The sequence below is a fragment of the Primulina tabacum genome, chromosome 12, assembly GCF_025594145.1.
Source record: "Primulina tabacum isolate GXHZ01 chromosome 12, ASM2559414v2, whole genome shotgun sequence".
Lineage (NCBI taxonomy): Eukaryota > Viridiplantae > Streptophyta > Magnoliopsida > Lamiales > Gesneriaceae > Primulina > Primulina tabacum.
The window spans coordinates 33,771,580-33,795,713 of NC_134561.1; the positions used below are offsets into that span (position 1 = coordinate 33,771,580).

General features: G+C 34.0%; 1 long non-coding RNA gene across 1 annotated transcript; it reads right to left on the reverse strand.

The window, feature by feature from the left end:
• Window positions 1–21,026: 21,026 nt before the first annotated feature.
• On the reverse strand, window positions 21,027–22,502 carry LOC142521042 (uncharacterized). Its single transcript, XR_012814057.1, has 2 exons — window positions 22,195–22,502; window positions 21,027–22,124 (listed from the first exon to the last, which is right to left on the reverse strand). It is a non-coding gene; the product is annotated as an uncharacterized LOC142521042 (long non-coding RNA).
• Between the last annotated feature and the right edge of the window lie 1,632 nt (window positions 22,503–24,134).

Below are 24,134 nucleotides of genomic sequence, written 5' to 3' on the forward strand. Positions count from 1 at the left end.
CAAAGTATATCGCTCCTCCTAGGGATACAAGCAGTGCTTGCCAAACATCCGAATGAATCAGCTACATTATGATTTTACTTCTAGCAATAGATGTGTTAAACTTTAATCTGTGTTGTTTACTGGTAACACAATGCTCACAAAAGGGTAATGAAACTTTTGTAAGCCCGGACAGCAGCTTCTATTCTGAGAGAATTTTCAATTCTCGTTTTGACATATGTCCGAGCTTTCTATGCCATAACACCGTTAATTCTTCTCCTCCAACAATCAAGGCAATCGTTAGTTCCGCTTGTTTGTGTATTTTTCTTAAAAGTACATGCAGATTTGTAGCAAATTTTTCCGCCTTCATAACTACAAGCGCGCCTTTCACAATCTTCATGATCTCGTTCTCGATATGGGTTTTGCACTTGATATCATTTGGTCCAAAGACAAAAGATTCTTCGTTAGCCTCTTCATATGTCGTACCTCATGTATGATGGGAACAATGTCATCAAACATTTTTATTTTGATGTTACTAATCCAAGTGATTTCCAAGGCATGATGTTGTTTTTTTTTTCGAGATTTTTTATCCTTGGAACTGATTGGCATTCCACGTTTCAAGCGTTTAATAACATCATGACTGTCTTCAATTTGTTTCTTTGGAATTTCAATTTGAGCAGGGGAATTTACATCATGTATATATGATTTAGTGACCCTTTTTGTATATGCAAATGCATCTGTCATTTAATTTGTTATTCTTTGCAAGTGCACAATTTGATGTACATCTTTTTCACATTATTTAGTTTTGAATCCAGATGTAACAATAATGATGTATACCATGTAATTTCCTTTTCGATATGTTTATTTTCTCCCCCTAACATTGGAAAGATTTCCTCATTAAAATGACAATCAGCAAAATGTGCTGAAAACACGTCGTCTGTCCGAGGCTCAAGATATTGAATGAAGATTGGTTCATACTGATCGAATGAGATATCATGTGCTAAATCCATATTCCATGTGTCACAAAAAATGTGCATGCCTTCTACAATTGTTGCTGCTTCGCTGAATAATATTTCACAACTGCGTGAATAATTGGCCACATTTCCTTAAGAACTCTTCTCGATTCTCTTACGTTTTTTCTTGAAGTATCTTTTACCGCCACAATTAAAGTAGTAAATATTTTTCTTCTTACTTCTTGACTTTGATCTACCTCGCATTTTTCTCTCACTGGAGTCACGGTACATATCTGATCATATGAATCTGATAGACTTTGAAATAGAAGCTCAGCACGTTCTGTTTCCTCTATTTTATACCTCCATAGAAGTGAGTTGTGAAAATAGAGTATTTAGAGTGTTGATATGATCGGTAATTGATAAGGATTCCGCCATCTGAAGAGTATAAACCCTTATTTTTAGGAAATTTTGTGGTGTAATGACTTGACATTGTACATTTTGTTAGAGTATTCAAGATAATTTTTGTCGTTTTTATTTCAGATATACTTGAAAATATTTCGTCGGCTATGACCAAGTGTAAATTGGCAATAACATTATAATCTCATTCCACTTTCCATCACCTGTCATTTTACTCGATCTATCTCCAATAGCTGCTAATTAACTATTCTTTCTTTAAAAAAATGGTTGTATCTTTATTTTTCACAGCATAAAATTGATCTCGTTGAACTTTCCTATATCGTACATATCCGTCATTATATCTACAACAATTTAGCAGATTGGACAAAATAATCTCGCCTTAATAAAAAAATCTCAAAAAAATATTTTATATCGAAAGATCAGTCTAGGCTGCAACCACGGTGCATATTCAGAATTTTAAGAAATTTTAAATCAAGGCTCTGATACCACTTTTTGGTCCCATGTGCGATATCTTAAGGTATAAATATGAAAATAATGAATAAAATTTGACACTGAGATTTACATGAAAATCCCTAAAAATTATTATGATAAAAATCGGCAAGATAAAAAGATTTCACTATAATATTTAGTAGGTTACAACCTCTCAATGTGTTTCCAAAGAGAATGCACTCTCTTTCTACAGGAGAGCAATATCTCACAATTATTATAGAATTAAACACTCACAGAAGTATTGCTATAAAATGAGATAAAAAATTCGATTAAGGGATGATTTTGGTATAAGGGAATGAACCTCTATTTATAGAGCTTCTCACTCGTGTGAAATCATGTATCGATAGTTTTCTTCCATATTCATTTTTCAACAAAGCAACACAATCACTGAATTTTTCGTTGTGAATGAAAACCAACCCCTATTACCATTAATGTTTTTTCCCTACCACCATGATTGATGTCTCACATATTTGAATAAATTGACATTTTTATTTCAACTTGTTGGGTGTAATAATTGTCCCTGCTTGGTAGAGCGATCGAACCGTGGTGCTTGAGCTGCTGTGCGGTTTAAAAGATTTGAGTTGCACCATTACTACTACTATAGCTTTTGGTAAAGCGGTAAGCGCTCGTTCCTACAATTGATATCAGAGCCAAGGTCACGGGTTCGATTCTCATTGATTGCAAGGAGTGCAATTATTGGGAGGGAGATTGTTGGGTGCAATAATTGTCCCTGTTTGGTAGAGCGATCGAACCGTGGTGCTTGAGCTGCTGTGCGGTTTAAAAGATTTGAGTTGCACCATTGCTACTAGCTATAGCTTTTGGTTAAGCGGCAAGCGCTCGGTCCTACACATCTTTTTTAGCTACTAAAAAAAATACAAATTAGTGATTAAAATTTATTTTATGTTAATACATATAATTTTTTAAATTTTAATGGTCTCACAACAGTTCACCATGTAGTCTATCTATTAGTGAAATTGAATTTATTACAACAGAAAGAGGATGAACAGCTTAAAGAAGACTCAGTGCCCTCGCACTGTTCTGAAGCTCTTCCTGAAATTTCGTTGATTACAACAGTAGAGATGTTGCAGACCCTGGACAACGCGATAATTTCCGAAAAAACTCCAAAATATGCTCCAAAAACTGATGCATTAATCACAATGGACATACCACTGCCATCAGTAGTAATAATGGAACCCTCGTCTCATGTTACATCCCATCAATGCAACCTACGATATCAACAGAACAAACAAGTGTTTCACTACTTAAACAGATTGCCACATCACACCAGCCAAGTGTAACATCCTTAGCACAGCTCCCATCAATTGATGAGATAATTCACTACATGTTTCAAATTTCATCCATAATTACTCTGCAAAAGCTGCCATCTCAAAAAAAAGAAAGAAGACGAAGAGATACTGACAGAATAGATCGCTGATGATCCTGAACCACAAATACTTGTATCATTTCACACAGAATAAGAAGCACTTGACCTTGAGCTGACACACAACTCTCCAACAATCTCAGCTCAAAAAGTTTTAAGATCCATACCAAGGATACGATCCAGAATATCCACAATTCAATGAAATAAATTTTTTTATTCATCAATCACTAGTGAATATGCATAATAATATCACTGGACTACGAGCAGATCATACTACATCTTCTCTGGACCTTGAACTCTTCAAAACAAATCTCTCTGAGCAGATTACTGAGGTGCTCAATATGGTAAATATGAACTCAAACCAGATCTTTGAAATCAAACACTCAAAATAGGCGCACTGTTGATCTTATCTGCCGCATTGAGAAACAAAAAGTTTTGCTGACATGACATATTGAAACCTTTGGCACCTAGATTTTTGAAATGGTTATCTTTCTGCAAGGAGGAAAGAGTGATTCAAAGACAAATATAAATCTTCATCCTCGTCATCTCAGTATAAGAAGCCACATGGTGGAAGTTCTAGTGGAAGTTGTCATGGTCATCATCACACCACCTCAAGCAGAACATATACACCAAGCCACACCCCTCATCAACCGTTGAAGAAAGGATAAATCGGGAGATAGAACTTTTACATAATTTTCATGCTTTCTTTTGATAATAATTCTTATTTATAATAAAAACTTAGTTTTGACATCATTAAAAAAAGGTAAACTGTTAAGACAAAATTTATATATAAGTTTTGGTTATCTCAAACTAAATTGATCTAACTAAAGCTTTTATTGATGTAGATTTTTAAAACTTTACTAAACAAGACTACAAGTACAATGATCAATCTACGCTGTTACAAGTTAAATTAAGTAGATAGATCGAGTTGCTCAAATATTTCGATCTGATATAGTTTCTTAATCAGCATGACTTGAACTAAGTTGTTTGAACATAACAGATCAACTCGAAGATCAGTCAGTCAACATTCTCTGAAGGCAAAGATTATATATCCAAATTTATAATAAAGTTGTCAGCAAGGACAAAATAGAGAAGATCTGTTGGTTATCCCTTTCAGTTAGTGTCTAAGAAATTTGAATTGGCTGGTACTATATTTGACAATCAACAAAGACACGTGACAATATCTACATTAGTGTGGACTATCCAGTACATCAGTGAGTACCATATATATTTATTAATGTTGGAAACCAACACCTATAAATAAGGAATGCATCAAGACTGAAGAGATCTCTTGGAACAACTATTGCTTTATCGATCTTCTTTAAGCATTCAAATAGCACAACATCCCTAAAAAAAATAAATTTCTCATCAGATCGATTAAGAATCGATATTGTGCATTTTATATTCTCAATTATCTTTTACACATAAGCGTTGTTGTATTATGGAAATCAGTTGTAACTATCAGAAGCCTGGTTCTGAACATATCAAGTTGAATTAAAGAATGCTATGAGCTTCAGCTAATTAGGATTGTGGAACCGAGCTGATGTACAAGTTGTTGTACCAATCAAATTTTCTAGTGAAATTTTTCTGGAAACAAAAGAAGATGAGACATAAAAACTTAGCCTTCGAACTTCCATAAACAAATTCTTTTCTATTTACATATTATTGCTTAGTGTGTTGTTAAGATTACCATCTATGTAGATAAGTCAATTGACGTGAATTGAGTTATTATTCTTATATCATATCCCCTAAGTAATTTGAACAATTTGTGAAATTAGAACTTGATTTTAGTAGCTCAAATTACTCAGTCCAATTGAAATATTGACTTAAACTGTTAACACAACTTAAGCTTAACATTATTTGACATAGTTTATATAACAGTTGATTCACCACCTTCTAAAATGTTATCTCCGATCATAACATTCAATGTTAATGTTTTAAATTTCAATCGTGATATCCATGGACTACCGTCAAATTTGAAATTTGTTAAAACACACACACACACACAAGTATATATTACTATATATAATACAAAATCATCATATATTACTTATATGAAGTGATGGTGTAATTTTGGATGTGCCTAATGTGAGAACCCGAATTTCCAGCACTAGCTAGCATTTTTGCAGCAGCTAGAAAAATTTCAGTAGCAATGCAAAATTTCCAGCAGAAGCTAATAATTCAGAAGCTGATATTTTTCCAGCAGATTAGAATCCAGCAGCAGACAACAGGTAAAATCCAGCAGCAGAAGAGCGAGATTCCAGCAGACAGTTACTGATTCAGCTTATGACTTGTAACTGAAGCATTTAACATGGAATAAAGGCTGTTAATGTCAGATTATGGCCATTAATTGGGGGGCTAACAGTCAGAATTTTGTCTATAAGATGGTGGATCTAAAAATCCACAACGGAAACCTCTGAATTGGTGTTACACAAATCTTGAGATTATCACTTGAATTTTCAAGCTAAGAGAGTGCTTATTTTCGAGCAGTAGAAACCAGTAGCAAGAACAAGCAGATTCCAGCCTTCAACCGAAACTTTATAGCAAATTACAGTAAGTGGGCTTATGTATAAATATCTAGAAATCAGTTTGATAATTCTTGTTTTATATATTTCTGATCTCTGATTTTTGAAGCACTGAAACCTAGTGAACTAATTGTAGGAATATATATTCTGAACATTTCTGAATTCTGATTTCTGATTCTGGCCTCACCCCTTAGAGGAGAGAACATATAGGGGACTGATATCAGTTTAGCAATGAAATTCACAAACGTGCTAAGTGCTTACTTACTTGCTAATTTCTGATTTCTGTTCTGAATATTGATTCATGTTCTGAAATTAAGAGTTTCTGTATATTAGTTGTATTACTATTTCTGTTGAAAATGATTTTGAAAACTGGGAGTTATTCCCGCCCCCGCTTACTGAGTGACGATCATATCACTCACCCACCAAACCCATCTCAGATAAGAACGAGGAAGCTTTGTTAGAAGAAGAAGAGCAGAATCAATTCTGGGGCTGGTGAAGAAGATTGTTGTTCTCAGTTCCAGTTTATGTTTCCGCTGTATCTGTTAAAATAATGTTATGTTGGTTTTACATTTTCGCTGTAAAACATTAGTGATTCGAGTTTGTATCAGACAATGAATTAATTCGTATTATGAATAAAAGACTGGTTTCTGAATTTTGTACTTCTGAGGCTTGTTGTTTTCGAATGTAAATTTGAGAGCAACGCCGGTGTCGACCAACCCTGTCCCGGGGCGTGACATTGAAGTGGTATCAGAGAAAACCAAGTTTCATAATCTGGGGAGGAGAAACTAGAAAAAATGAGTTCTGATAGACTTCTGAAAAAATAAGTTCTGATAAACTACTGTAATAGACTACTGAAAATAAAATACTGTAATAGACTACTGAAAATAAACTACTGTAATAGACTACTGAAATGAGTAAAAAAAAAATTTCAGTAGATCGGAACCAGCAGATGACCGGAAAACAGTAGCACCAAAACCAGTAGTCTGGAACAAGAACCAGCAGATGAAAATCAGTAGATCAGAATGCAGCACACTGGTTTCAACAATGCTGGAAAGCAGCAGACTTGACAGCAGTAGCATCAGAATTTCAATAGGAAGTGAATTCCAATAGGCGCATGCAGTAGGCCTTGCAAAATTGTATGGAAGTAGAGGTGTTTTTCGCACAAACTTCAAACGGCCATAATTTTTGATCAAGGAAGAATTTTGACTATTAAAAGATACGGTTGGAAAGCTTTCAACGAGGAAAACCTAATCAAGAACCAAACTTTCATTCTAGCACCGCCAACAAACCCCAAAATCCTTCGTTTAGATAGTAATATCACCATTTTCGTAAAATTTTTTCAATTTTTGAAACTTTGAGGAATTTTCATTTCCAAACGGCTCAGTATTTTTGCACCAAATTTGGTTCACTTCATATTCTTGATGTGAAGGATTTTTAGTAAATTTTTCACGAGATTCTGAGCCCGAATAATTTTGAGCTATTTTCTTCTATTGAATGTTATAGGCTGTACTGATTCTGTTCATTCCAGCAATTGTCTATAACTCGACTTGTACTCTTGAGATTATTTCTGAACCTTCACTCTCATGTTTTGGATGTAGGATATGACTGACCAGGGTAGCTACATTAAGAGCTTAGAGAAAAAGCTAGAGAAACTAAAGGAACATAACTACTGCCTAGAGTTGGACAAAGATGAATTAGAGCGTCGAGCAGAACACTTAAGAAGTGATGTTCAACGATATGCTCATTATCTACATGAGGCAGAAGAGGGGAATAAAAAAGCTCAAGAGGAGTTCGAAACCTCCCAAGAGACTGTTGCAGAGTTAATCGAGTTACGTGATACCTTGGTTGAGAAGATCCAAGTGCTTAAGGACCAAAATCACCAACTTGTGCATCAGCATAATCAGTATTATGAACAGACCGATGCTCAGATTCATGAGTTGCAGAGCACTGTTGAAGTTCTTAGCTACCAGAATGCAGTTCTGCATGGTCATATTGAACATCTAGAAACAATAATAGCCAACCATGAAGATGAACCTGAGGAGGATCTCGAAGAAGAAGAAGAAGTCGAAGAGGATCCTATGGATTTGGGATTTGGAGAAGTGATAGATTAGACCATCAGTAGTAATTCCTTTGTAATAACACTTGTTCTATTTGCATTTCTGATTAGTATTTTCGAAGTTCAGTTGTAATTGCACTTTCGTGGAAATCAATAAAATTTATTTCTATCCATTGGTTTCATATTTAATTCTTGAGTAATTACACAATCATTTTGATTCCTTTGTATAGTCTCTATTCTGCCAACAACCTTAGAAATTTCATATTTGTAGGAAATGGACGGAAGACCTGTGAGAAACAATCGCAACCCTCGTTATGGAAACCACAACAACAACCGCAACGATGAGGCTGCACAACAACCACCACCAGCAGTTGGCCTCAGTCAGGCGGATCTGATTGCTATAGCCACGATTGTTGCAACCACGCTACAAGGGTTTGTCAACCCTAATGCTACTCAACCACCACCACCTCCTGCTCAGAATGGGACTAAGCAGCACTATGAGGCTCTCCGAAGAGCAAGAGTCCCAAATTTTGACAGAAGCTCCGATCCTGAGGTCGGACAGAATTGGATTGAAAAGGTGGAGAACCATCTTCGACTACTTGAGTTTCCACAAGGGATCAAGGTAGATGTAATTACACCTTTTCTTGTGGATAAAGCAGCCAAATGGTGGGAAGGAGTCTCACCAGCTATGGTAAGGGCGGGACCTATCACTTGGCAAAGGTTCCGAGAGGCATTTATGAAGCAGTACTTTCCGACAGCAGTTCGAGTACAGAAGCTGTCAGAATTTGAAAGCTTGGTTCAAGAACCAAACATGACAGTGGTGGAGTATTCGTCCAAGTTCCACTCATTGGGAACTTACTCCTCAACCATCATGGGAGACGAGGCCCTGAAGATACATCGCTTCAAAAAAGGGTTGAACAGCCGTATTCAATCTGCCCTTGCTGTTATCGAACCCGATAGTTTTGATGAATTGATGTGAGCCGCCATCAGAGCTGAGAATGACATCAAGAGGCGTGAAGGTGAGAACAAACTCAAACGTCCTCAGTCAAGCCAGTACCAATCGGGCCAACAATTCAAGAAGCCTAGGTTTTCAAGCAACCAATTTACCAGTGTTCCATCCAAAGAAACCACTTCTTCTCAATCAAGCAAAGAGGGAGTCAAGTGCCAAACTTGTGGATTGGCTCACACTGGTGAATGTAGTAGGAATTCTAGAGCTTGTTTTCATTGTGGAAAGATGGACCATCGCATTGCTCAATGCCCTCTTCCAGATCTAAGGAATGGTCCAGCAGGAGGAACAACTCCAAACAAGCCTAAGGAAAACAAGACAAATGCTCGAGTTTATGCTCTTACTCGAGAAGAGACTGACAACTAAAATGATGTCGTAGCAGGTACCATATAATCAATGATATACATGTGTATGTGTTATTTGATTGTGGTGCTACACATTCATTCTTGTCTAAGAGATTTGCCAAGAAGTTAGGAACTAAGCTTGATAACTTAGAAGAACAATATAGAGTAGCAACTCTTGCAAATCGGATTTTAGAAACTCGCACTCTATATCGGGATATTGATGTTCTCATAGAAAATCAGAGTTTCAAGGCAAACCTAATCCAACTAAACATGGTGGAATTCGATGTAATTCTTGGAATGGATTGGTTAGCCAAGATTCATGCTTTCGTAGACTGTCATACAAAGACAGTAACCATCCAAGCTCCACACCAAGAGAAACTATTATTTCATGGTAAGACAAAAGAACGAAAGACTCTTCTTTCTGCTTTTCAAAATTGGAAAGCCATGAAGAATGGAGAATAAGTTTACCTAACTATGCTAAGCGAGGTAAAGAAAGAAACCACACCTACACTAGAAGAGATTCCAGTAGTACAAGAGTTCCCGGATGTCTTTCCTAAAGAACTCCCTGGCACAATTCTCGACCGCGAAGTGGAATTTGAGATTAATTTAGCACCCAATGATACACCAATCTCAAAAACACCGTACCGAATGGCTCCAGCAGAGTTGAAAGAACTCAAAGAACAACTTCAAGAGTTGTTGGATAAGAAGCAAATCCGACCAAGCGCATCTCTGTGGGGAGCTCCTGTTCTGTTTGTGAAGAAAAAAAATGGAAGCATGAGATTGTGTATTGATTACAGGGAACTGAATAAGATCACAATCAAGAATAAGTACCCGCTTCCAAGGATAAATGACCTGTTTGACCAACTCAAGGAAGCTACAGTATTTTCCAAACTCGACTTAAGGTCAGGCTACTACCAACTGAAGGTCAAGGCAGACGATATTCCGAAGACATCCTTCAGAACAAGATATGGACACTATGAGTTTATAGTAATGCCGTTCGGATTAACAAACGCTCCGACAGCCTTCATGGATCTCATAAACAGGGTGTTCAAACCGTTTCTTGACAAGTTTTTTGTAGTATTCATCTATGATATTCTAGTATATTCTTCGAATGAAGAAGACCACAAATAAAATCTTCGTCTAACCCTCCAGACGCTGAGAGAGAAGGAACTGTACGTCAAGTTCAAGAAATGTGAATTCTGGCTAGAGAGCGTTACATTCTTGGGTCACATAATATCAGCAGCAGAAGTATCCGTGGACCCTAAGAAGGTAGAAGCAATCATGGATTGGTCGAGGTCAAAGAATGTGAGAGAAATTCGAAGCTTCTTGGGACTAGCAGGCTATTATCAAAAATTTGTTGAAGGATTCTCTTCAATAGCCATACCTCTCACTAAGCTCGCACAGAAGAACTCTAAGTTTCAATGGAGTGAAGAATGTGAGCAAAGCTTCGAGACTTTGAAGAAGAAACTTGTCTCTACTCCGGTATTGGTATTGCCAACTGAAAGCAAAGATTTCACCATCTACAGTGAATCTAAAGGAGGTTTAGGATGTGTACTCATGCAAGAGGGAAGGGTGATTGCATACGCGTCGAGACAGTTGAAGCCGTATGAACAGAATTACCCAATGCATGACCTAGAACTAGCTGCAGCGGTGTTCGCTCTAAAAATTTGGAGGCATTATTTATATGGAGTCAAGTGTGAGATTTTCACGGATCACCAAAGTCTCAAATATTTGTTCACTCAAAAACACTAAATATGAGACAAAGACGGTAGATTGAACTCATGAAGGATTACGACTTGACGATAAGCTACCACCCAGGCAAAGCCAACAAGGTAGCAGATGCTTTAAGTCGAAAGAATATGAGTATGGTGATCCTGACATCACTTTCAGCACAACCATGCCTTCGAGAGACAATCAAAATAAGTCAAGATAGAGATTCCGCTTTGGTGAAACTAAAAGAGCAAGCTAAAGAAGGGAAAACACCAGATTTCGAGACGGATAACAAAGGAATCTTGTGGATGAAAGGACGATTGTGCGTACCAGACATCGATAACCTTCGACAAGAAGTAATGTCGGAAGCACATAAGTCAAAATTTTCAGTCCATCCTGGCAGTACCAAGATGTACAAAGATTTGAAGAAAAATTTCTGGTGGAGTGGAATGAAGAAAGACGTGGCAATATTTGTTTCTAAGTGTCACGTATGCCAGCAAGTCAAAGCAGAGCACCAGAGACCTGGTGGACTTCTTCAACCATTAGAAATCCCGGAATGGAAATGAGAACATATTTCCATGGATTTTGTAGTTTGTTTACCCAAGTCGAGACAAGGTTATGATGGCATCTGGGTAATCGTAGATAGACTCACGAAATCTGCGCATTTCTTACCTGTCCGCATGAACTATAATTTGGACAAGCTAGCCACATTGTACATGAATGAGATCGTACGACTACATGGAGTTTCAGCTAGCATACTATCAGACAGAGATCCGAGGTTTACATCCCGTTTTTAGAAGAGCTTTCAACAAGCTATGGGGACCAAAATTACTCTTAGCACGACCTATCATCCTCAGATCGATGGCCAAACAGAGAGGACAATTCAAACTCTAGAAGATATGCTGAGAGCATGTGCTCTAGATTTCAGTGACAATTGGAGTGAGCATCTTCCCTTAGGCCATCTCCAACCCATAAATCTATTTTGGTGCAGTTTCTGCACCAAAATAGTGCAATTTCTGCACCAAATATAACATTCATCTACAACCCATATACTTCAAATCTTACACTAAAAAGTATATTCCTAGTATATTCTCAAAATATTCCTTTTAATTTGATTTATTTAATTATTTAAATATATTATTGAATATATTATTATTTAAAAATATCTAATTATTAAAATAATATGTTATTATTGTATAAATAATATTTATAATTTTTAATATTAATATTTATAATTTAAAAAAAACAAAAAAAATAAAAAAAAAGATAGAACTCTACGCCAAATTGGCGCAGAGCTCCCCCACTACGCCATCTTACACTAAAAGTATATTCCTAGTATATTCTCAAAATATTCTTTTTTATTTGATTTATTTAATTATTTTAAATATATTATTGAATATATTATTATTTAAAAATATCTAATTATTAAAATAATATGTTATTATTATATAAATAATATTTATAATTTTTAATATTAATATTTATAATTTAATAAAAACAAAAAAACAAAAAAAAAGATAGAACTCTGCGCCAAATTGGCGCAGAGGGGAAATGGAGCGCAGCTCCGTGGGAGAGATGCGCCATTTTGGTGCAAGGGTTGGAGATGCCCTTAATTGAGTTCGCGTACAATAATAGTTATCACAGTAGTATTGAAATGGCACCATACGAAGCTCTGTATGGACGAAAGTGTCGATCACCATTGTATTGGGATGAAGTAGGGGAAAAAGTCATCGTGAGCCCCGAACTAATCCAAGAAACAGGGGATAAAATTGCTATGATCAAAGAGCGACTAAAAGCTGCACAAGATCGACAGAAAAGCTGGGCTGACCTGAAAAGAAGACCCGTGGAATTTGTAGTGGGCGAAAAGGCATATGTGAAAGTGTCACCTATAAAGGGTGTAATTCGATTCAATAAGGCTGGGAAACTGAATCCCAGATATGTTGGACCTTTTGACATTCTAGAGAAAGTGAGAACACTTGCTTACGGATTAGCACTTCCCCCCCTGATATGTCAAGGATCAATAATGTTTTCCACGTGTCACAGTTAAGAAGATATATTTCCAATCCAAGTCATATTCTTGAAGCTGGACCACTGTTGGTTGAGGGAAATTTAAATGAAGAACTAAAGTATGAAGAAATTCCAATTCGAATTGTGGATAACAAAGACCAAGTACTAAGGCGACGAACTATTCCATATATCAAAGTACAATGGTCCAATCACACTGAAAAAGAAGCTACTTGGGAGTTGGAAGAAAAGATGCAAGAACAATACACATATCTCTTTGAGGATCATGTATAGCCAAGTTTCGAGGACGAAACTTCTCATAAGGAGGGAGGGATGTGAGAACCCGAATTTTCAGCACTAGCTAGCATTTTTGCAGCAGCAAGTGAAATTTCAGTAGCAATGCAAAATTTCAAGCAGAAGCTGATATTTTTCCAGCAGATTAGAATCCAGCAGCAGACAACAGGTAAAATCCAGCAGCAGAAGAGCGAGATTCCAGCAGACAGTTACTGATTCAGCCTATGACTTATAACTGAAGCATTTAACATGAAATAAAAGCTGTTAATATCAGGTTATGGTCATTAATTGGGGGGCTAACAGTCAGAATTTGCCTATAAATAACACCCTCAAACCTATGAATTGTTGTTACACAAATCTTGATATTATCACTTGAATTTTCAAGCTAAGAGAGTGCTTGTTTTTGAGCAGTAGAAACCAGTAGCAAGAACAAGCAGATTCCAGACTTCAACCGAAACTTTATAGCAAATTACAGTAAGTGGGCTTATGTATAAATATCTTGAAATCAGTTTGATAATTCCTGTTTTATATATTTCTGATCTCTGATTTTTGACTTACTTGCTAATTTCTGATTTCTGTTCTGAATACTAATTCTTGTTCTGAAATTAAGAGTTTCTGTATATTAGTTGTATTACTGTTTCTGTTGAAAATGATTTTGAAAACTAGGAGTTATTCTCGCCTCTGCTTACTGAGTGACGATCATATTACTCACCCACCAAACTTATCTCAGATAAGAACGAGGAAGCTTTGTTAGAATAAAAAGAGCAGAATTAATTCTGGGGCTGGTGAAGAAGATTGTTGTTCTCAGTTCTAGTTTATGTTTCCGCTGTATATGTTAAAATAATGTTATGTTGGTTTTACATTTCCGCTATAAAACATTAGTGATTCGAGTTTGTATCAGACAATGAATTAATTCGTATTATGCATAAAAAGACTGGTTTCTGAATTTTGTACTTCTGAGGCTTGTTGTTTTCGAATGTAAATTTGAGAGCAACACCGGTGTCGACCAACCCCGTCCCGGGGCGTGACACCTAAAACATCTTTCATGTTATCAAACTAATTGCGTAATTTTACTAAATTATAATAAAAAATTTCTTTATGTTTTATAAAAAATTTTAAAATAAAAAACTACTTTATTTTTTTACGAAACTCATGCATCGTGTATGCCACGATCCGCTAGTATATATAAAAGTTTAATAGCGCATTTCTATATTTTTTTTGCAATCAAAAAATAAAAAAAATCATTACATCGGTATAATTTTGTTTTTATAATCAAATTTCAATCTAAGACAATAACATTCTTTATTTTTCAATTTTAAATGTTTTTTTGGCGAAGTGTCAACTTGACAATGAATATTCAATTATTGGTATTGTATATTATTGAATTATTTATGTCACACCAATACTAAAATTGTAAGGTTACGAAAGAACAAAATGTATTATGCTAAAACTAGAATTTGATTATTTGTAGAACCAAAATAATAAATTTCTTCGAAGGTATTTCTTTTATAGTAATATGCCAAAGATACAATATCTTCGGTCACGTGAAATCTACACGACAAAAACGAAAATCGATTTTGATTAGTTGTCTTGTTTATATCAACTATGACTTAGATGAAATCATATTTTAAAAAATTTAAATCTGCCCCTAAGTAGTAGTAATCGTAGACGTTAAAAATAGCAAACATGAAGTAATCACTGTTTGGCCGCAAATTAATTAAATGTAAAAACTTGAGTGAGACGATCTCACGGATCGTATTTTGTGAGAGATCTCTTATTTGTGTCATCCATAAAAAAATATTAATTTTTATACTAAGAGTATTACTTTTTATTATGAATATCGGTAGGATTGACTCGTCTCACAGATAAAGATCGTGAGATCGTCTCACAAAAAACCTACTTTCAATTAAAATATACGAAGCTTCGTGGCACTATGCGTAAAATCAATTAGCCCCGAATCCGTACTATCTCAGCCGCACGCCGGACTAGGATCTGCCACCTTTGTCCGTAGTTTGGGTGGCCAAATAAACAATTACCAACAATAAATTGGACGGAGAAGAAGCCAAACAATAAATTGGACGGAGACGAAGCCAAGGAAAGAAAAATTTATATGATTTTTGAATATTCAAAATACGTATTAACAAATATTGATATTAACAAAGTTGTTTTAATTTTATACTCAAAATTTTATCTTTTATATCATATATAAAATAGATGATACTCAAATATCATATATTAATTACACATTTTCAATATTTCATACCGATTTTCATCTGAAAAAGACAAATGTGTCATTAATACTAATATTATTATATATGTTTGAGTACTGAAAAATCATATATTAGAATCAAATCTGAAGCATTAATTGGTATTCAAATATCATATACTGGTTTTATATATTTAATTTTTTGTACTGATTTTCATCTAAAAAAAGACGTGTGATTCCATGAAATTCAAACACATTTTGTTTCACACATTTTTGAGCAATTTACCGTTATTTTATCTCCCAACTTCTAAACTAAGCCTATGAGCATGTTGTATAGGGAAAATATCTCATAAAATTCACGGAGAAAATTAAATGAAAGATTTAAAATCGAGAACTTATAATCTCCTTTATATGAATTCGCGCTTGTGACACTGCATAATAGGCCTATATAATAACTATTTTGTATACATCTTCATTTTCGAAAATAGTTTATTCAAGTTACTTACTAAATAAATCCATTGTAAAACAATATATATCGTTCTTAACTTTCATTTTTAACCTATGTGAGATACGAGTATCACAATATTATTGAACAATCGACTCTCAAAGTGTTTGAGTTGGTGGAGTATGTGAACCTTTGACCAATTTCATGAATTCAATTTCTCATACCGACACTTCATTGGAGGAATTTGTCGAACATGATTTGCCCAATACCTGACTACAGTGGTTTGTATGCTACTGCGATAGCCCGGAAGTTTGCCCAATGCGCACAAAAAAGTAGTTGCTACGAGTTCTATCTGTCTTAAAAAAAATACAAGAACCAATTTATCTTAATTATGGAACCAAATTATAAAATTGATTTGGTAATTCATTTGACTAATTCAGTTCCATAGAAATTGTGCATAATTCCCCGCAAACACTGGACACGATTTGGTTTTTTTTTTAATTAAAAATAAATAAAAAATAGGTTTTCCAATAAAAATTAACCACGAATCTAAGTGAAAATGAAACGTTTATTTCAAGAACCCTAAAAAAATTTTCGAAGGATTTCCAAATACCTCCAATGTTACAACAATTTCTGATCATATAACATTCTCCTAAAAAATTATTAATTATCCAGGAAAAAAATTTCTTTCACAATCATAATTATGAACCAAATATGCAAATAATAATCATATGCAATAATCATTATATCATTACACATGTTTATTTTTTAATTTATAATTATGTTCTTATTTTATTTTGGTATGTACTTAATATTTTTTTTTGAAAAAATATTAATGTGACTGTTGGGGATCGATGTAAAGTTTAGAGAGGGGTGAATAAACTCTTTCTTTTGATGATAGTTTTTGCAAAGGGTGTGCCAGAATCCTGCTAGAGATTGTAGTTGTTCTTGTTCAAGCGTGAGTCTAGCAGATCACAAATATAAGTGCGGAAACGATCCGATGGAGTAAGGTGAAAACAATAATAACAGTAGGCAGTAGACGAGTAGTTGTTTCTGGAAGTTCGAAGATAAAATCTTCTACGTCTCCCCTTCTTCTGTTTCCAGAAGGTATCACTAAAAGACTTTGGATTTTACAGTACACACTTGTATACACCCACTTCAGCAGAACTTATCTTTTGTCTACTGAAACTCTTAGTAACTCAACACAATATAATTCAATACAACAAGGTTCTGGAAAATACTCTTTTCCAGATTACAACTCTTCTTCGAAAATTATCGTAAAGTGTTTTGCTTGAAGAGGTGAAGAAACAGCAGTACAAAATGATCTCCAAAGATCAGATGTAAGATATGAAGCGTGTACTGTTTTCTGCAAATTGAGCTTGGAAGATAACGATTGGTTCGCGGTTGCTCAAAGTAACGTTGGATAGATAATATGTTTATTGATAAAATAATCAGCGTTGTTCTATAAATGGGTTTGATCCATATATATAGATAACTTGAATCCAACGTCTATAATTAAAACTGCTTTTTTGACTTCTGATAGAAACAGCTTTATTGCTTAAAAAGGTTCCTGCAAAAAAACTACAAAACAATCAGTCTTGTTTCATACTAAAATAGGTAATGCGCATTAAATGACTATATTCAGCATTAATGAAGCATTTAGTACTCGTACTTAGTACAGAAACGGTAACATTTAAGTTTAAGGCAATCGAGTAAAAGCCGTTAAGTACTGTTCTAGTGAAGCCAAGTTTTGCTTAGTTCTGCTTCTGTTTTTCTAAGCCGTTGAGTACTAACTAAAGTACTGTTTTAAAGCGAATCGATAGCTTCTGCTTTGTATTGACTTCTGATAATTGCTATTCCTACTGATTTTGATTCTCATCACCATAACTAAATTAAGTCTAACAGGGACATTACATAAAATAGAGTTTACATCACGTAAAAAAAACCAAAATTCCGATAAAAACAAAGAAAAAAATTTAAAATAAGATTTTTATCAATTCCTACTTGAAAAAAATTTTAATGTGACATTATATAAAATCAAGTTTACATCACGTAAAAAAAATTGTGAAGACCATGCATTATGAGGGGAGGAATTGAAGTGCACCAATCTTGGACTCTCCATTTACAACTTAAGGAAACAGAAATCACTCTCCATTCAGCATGAATCTCGGGTGTGTATCTTGAATCAAGAAGAGGCCACATTCATTCGGGAGAGAAAAGTGCAATCATCTTCATCAAACTATAGTCGCCAAATTCAACTCCTTGATTTTTAACTTTCTCAATGGGAAAACAAAATTCGATATTTGTGCAACCCTCGATGGTTCAGGAATATAGTACATATATTCTTATTTGGGCTTACCCTAATTAGCCCCACTCTTTTCATCAACTCCTTGATCAAGAATGTCAGAACTCATTTTTTATTGGACTCATATGATTTATCTTTGAGTACTAATAGTGGCATAATATGTGTAACTAGGAAAATTTTTTTTTCTAAAGCACATTTCTTACTCTGGTCAGAGACTCCTTGAACTATTAACTCATCAGTTCACATAAGATATCTTCACCCCTAGGCAGTCGATGAATCCCCGATTACAATGTATTTGCTCTTACGTATTTTAAAACTACACCCAACCTCGCCACCTGAAGACTCTCAATGGAGTCGATAAACGGATCAAAGTGCATGCTAGTATGTATAGCCTCTACATTGTCCCGAGTCAAAGGACCAATGTGTATAACCATAACCGCTGACTATTTCACTCGATAAATGAGAACCACTTGGACCGTCTGAGGGAGGGTTGTTCAGTTCATCATCATATGATCACCCATCTATATGAATGGATATCTTCATGCACTTATCAATGAAACATGACGTTTATAACATAGATATTAGTTTCAAGCTCAATCGACCTTTATCTTCATTTTAGGCGGCTGATTCAACTAGGAACCTGTTTAGAATAAACGTTCCTGATGAGTTTCATGATCTTATGTTGCGAGACAGACCTCATGGTACCTATGTATATTCAAAGACTTTGTCTATGCACTTCGATGGGTATACGGATAAAATATAATGTCATAATTGGAATCGTAAAATATTATTAAACTAAATATCTTTTTACATTAGAGTCAATAAAACCTCAAGCCATGAGTTGGTTCGCTGGACACCTACTTTAACATTATGAGCATAATATGAAGAGAAATTTTTTGAGGAATCGTATGCTCTACTAATGCTCATATTGTGTGGTAAGATTCTAAAGAACAGTTTGATAAAATCAGTGGATAGAGAATTTTTTCAATCCACTGCGAGATAGGAAGGTTCAGTCAAGGCACTCGTACAATTCAGCTTATTACTGCAAATTGAAGCAACTTCAGAAAGTATGTCGAACATGATCAACAACAAAAATTAATACAATTCTTGATTGGGCTTAATGACAGCTAAATGCATGTGCGAAGTCAGAACCTTATGATGAGCCCATTGCCTTTCGTTGGACAAGCCTTTTCCATTATTTCACAAGAGTAATCACATAGATCCTTGACTGCCGTGGAGGCTCTTGCATCAGTGTTCCATTATGTTCAGAATAAAAGTGATAATAAAAGGAATGAGTTGATAAGTGAATATTGTTGAAATGGTCACACGAAGGATAATTGTTATTCTATACATGGCTATCCTCCGGGCCATAAGATTTTAAAGTTACTGGGTGCCAACATGACTCAACTGAGCATGTTGCTAACATGGTAGGTATGTCACTATTCGGCTGCACTACATATTGGATCATTGATACCGGTGTTGGTGCTCATATGACTGGTGATGCTTCATTGTAGCAAGATGCTAAATCTTTAGTTGATTCTAATGATTCGGAAAGATTACCAAATGGTGGAATAATTCAAATTCAAAAGAAAGGTTCAGTATCATTATCCAACATATTGAAACTTTATGGTGTTTTGTACGTTCCAAATTTCAAATTCAACTTGTTATATGTGTCCAAGTTTACCCAATCATATAATCGCTCTGTCCTTTTTTCACCCATGTTTTTGTGTATTCCAGGACCTCATGATGGGGATTGGTAAGATGAAAAGTGGACTATATCATCTTGACATCTCATCATTCCAGCACACTATGCTTTAAAGTTTGAATCACAATTGCTCCTGCCTTTATTCATTGTAATAAAACGCCTTTCCACGAAGATTTGATAACATGTACATCCATTAATAGTGATTTATGACATAAGATACTAGGTCACATGTCAGTTTCACGAATGTATATGTTGCCTTTTGTAGATAACAAAGTTTCTTTATCTCATTTTTCTATTTGTCCACAATCTAAACATGTTAGAGTTGTGTTTCCCAAGTTTAGCTCCTTAAAATCCTCCACTCGTTTTCAACTCATTTACATGGACATTTGGGGGCCTTCTAGTACTCCCACATACGATGGAGGCATATATTTTTATAACCATTATAGATGACTTCTCTAAAGGAAATTGGAGCTATCTTTTACAATCCAAATTAGATGTCCTTGCTATGATCCGCAGATTCTTTTCCACAGTTCAAAATCAGTTTTCTAAAATGATCAAGGTTATTAGAAATTGACAGTGCTTTAGATTTCTTCAACCTGTGTGTGCTCTATTTTTCTCATCTCTTCGTCTGATTTACAAAGCTCTTGTCCTTATACTCCTCAACAGAATGGAATAGTGAAACGAAAATACAAAAATATTTTTGACATGCTAGATCTTTGTGTTTTCCATCTTCCTTACCACTTGATTATTGGGAGGATTGTGTTTTAACTTCTGTGTAACTCATAAATCATACTCCGAGTCCACTGCTCCATAGTAAAACTCCATTCGAATGTATTTTTGGCAAGCCGCTTTAATAAAATCTCTTCACAACTTCGGTTGCTTTTGTTACACAGCCATTGACAAAATAATCATAAGTTTGCACCAAGGGTAAGCTCCTGTGTTTTTCTAGGTTACTCCAGTGTTCAAAAAGGACATAAATTCATGAATTTACACACAAAGAAGGTTCATGTTTCTCGAAATGTTTTAGTTCATAAAACCATTTTACTTTTTGATCAAGAAGCTCCAATTGATCCAGTCTTCCATGTCCTGTTAGAGATTTTCTCTAAAAATCATGTTTCTGTACATATATAAACATGATAAACAAATATGCGGAAGCTAAATTGAGCGTTACCTCCGACCATTGAATCATCTTTAAGTATTCTGATATCCCTCCGATTGAAGTCTTCTAAACACTCCAATCTCTCTATAGATGGTGTATTATTCTATATGAGATTGTATGCTTAGGGACCTCAATCGCCTATATTTATAGGCGTTTCTCATACTATAAACGAGAAAAGTTGGGAGCCGAGAGTAAAAAGAATCGTGTACGCATCTAAATTTTCTTGGTCGTCGCCAATTTCAATTTGTACACGCTACTTCTTTTAATATGTGTCACGTTTTTCTTACATTCTCTCACTTGACACATATATCTCATTTACCATAGGAGAAAACAAAATACATGAATCATGGCGATAGGTCATCTAAAAACGATTATTATCTTCCATGTATCACAATGCATTATGTCTCTCAAATCGGTATAACTTAATGAATAAACCCAATGTTTATTCGAGGTCCAACTTTATTGATATTTTTCTCAAGATAACTGAATATGTACATAATTGAATATGAGAAATATCATAATTGAATATGTTTCATTATCAAAACCAAATGTATATAACATAAATTTATTATGGAATCAATTCCATTAGTAATTACTATATGATCCTTTAACATCTGAAATTTGCATGCCTTTAGGTTAAAAGATCATCAATTCAGTGTTAACGTGTTCAATGACCACTTTATTAACACGTTCTCCAACGGTTTAAAATACATTATGTCGATATAATTAATTCGACCACCGCTTTAGTCACAAAGACCATAACTGAATTGCAGTAATATAATCTTAATGGCTTAGACATAGAGTCCATAATTCTAAGCCCATAATGAAACTCCTTAAAATACACCACACAATAGTACTTCAATGACGAATTTTGACTCAATAGTGGAAGTAGCAAATCACTTTCCAAATTGTCAATTCGTCTCACATAAGCATGTAAAACTTTAATACCATAAAGGTATCCCAAAACATTTTGCAGTTTTTTAATGGTCAAATATTTATATTACTCTGATAATAATTAAGCTCCTACTAACCTTCTGGTATTCATAATGGCCCACAATATTCTCAACAAAACTTAATGAAGAGATAACATTGTAAAACCTGAAATACCACTAATGTGAGACATGTTTCAATCCATATCGTTTTCTTATTCTTGGAATATTAAATTTTCATCATCACTAGAGAAGAATTCTTTATGTTGTTCGATGTTACCTAATGAAACTTTTATTTGTTTTGAAGACTCATCTAAAAATGAATGGCAATTGAACCAACTTTTTATGGAATTTATATGATTGGTTTCACAACACACTTTTTAAATGGAGGATGTTGTGAATAGCAATCAATACATATAACTTGTGTGGATGAATGAGCATCATAATTATCAATATTCTGAATTTGATCGCTCCCACTCATCAAGTCATTTTCAAGAAATTAAAATCAGAGTAATAGAAATATGTTGCAAAATTAATGAATACATGCTAATGTTATTAAATGAAGCAATAAATCATATATCATGTTTTACTCATGTAAATCATGATCTACATATGAATCACTGACATAAAAATTGTCTGTGAATTGAATTTTTAATTCAATTAGATTCATACAACTTAATGATATAACTATTGAATTATATTCAATTTTTAATCCATGTGGATAAATTAAGAAAATAATTCAATATTGTATCCTAATTAATTATATTTAACATAAAGAAATTTCTTGTGGATAAATTTCAATGTTCAAATATAATTAATTACAATTTATATCCCTTATAACCAAATGTGATTCTCATAAGTTATGTATAATTTTAATTCAATCAAAGATGTTGTGGCTACTCTTCAATTAATTAAAATCATACGAATCACTAGGATATTAAATTCTTTATACATAAAATATTTATTCTTCATAATTATTCATCTCAAAGTATTATCAAAATGATGAATAATTTTATGTAATTTATGTCTGTTATAACTAAATGTGATTATAATTTTAATTCAATTAAAGATGCTATAGATATTCTATAATAAATTAAAATTATACGAATCACTAAGACATTAAATCACAAATTTTTTAAAATATTTATGCTCTTAATAAATGTCTTTCATGTGATCCTCAACCCACTTAATGTTTTGCATAATTAAGGGTGCTGTGACCAAACCTTAATTATATAAAATTAGACGGTTCACTAGACATAAATTTTGATTTTATAAATGTCCTTTATGTGATCCTTAACCGACTTAATGTATAATTTATCATAATTAAGGATGTTGTGGCTAAACCTTAATTATTTAAAATTATATGGATCACTATATAAATGTCCTTTATGTGATCCTTAACCGACTTAATGCATAATTTCTCATAATTAAGGGTGTTGTGGCTAAACCTTAATTATTTAAAATTATACTGATCACTAGACAAAAATTTTGACTTTACTTAAATCTTTATATAATAATATTTAGTAACACAATCAACACTTTCCAAGAGTGCTCCCAGGAAAGATAGGTAGTGCTAAGGCCCTTTAAATACCGAACTCCTGGTCAGAGCAACATTCTTTAGGGAGACCAGTGGCTAGTCAAGGCAGTTTAAACCGATCTATAAAGAACTCCCCCAGATCATGTTTTCTCATGTTACCTTATAATTATTATCACTTTAATTATCAACATTTATGTGAATCTTTATAAGCCAAAATTTTTCATTAAATAACTTTATATTCACATTTTTGCTTAATATGAACAAATACGTTCCCCATCAGTTTTTCTCTTCAATCAATGTAGTGATAAAGTGAGGATCAAAATGTGGGTTCCTCATCAGTTTTTCTTTTTTATCAGAGTAGTGATAAAGTGAGGATTATTTGTTCATTAGTGAACATCTAAAATATTTTATTTTAAATATGATATTCACATCTTACTTGATATGTTCATTTTAAATTATAAACAACTCAACATAATTTAATATGAACATAATGTGAATATTGATTTACCAAAATTATTTTTTAATATTATTTGCATTTTAAATTTCTAGAATAAATGCAAACATAATATTAAATTTGCATGTACACATCAAACACTTATCCATAATATTTGACATTATATCTAACATGCAAAAATAATTTCTAAACATGTATCGAACTTGAAATTATTTTAATGTGTACAAATTATTTAACCA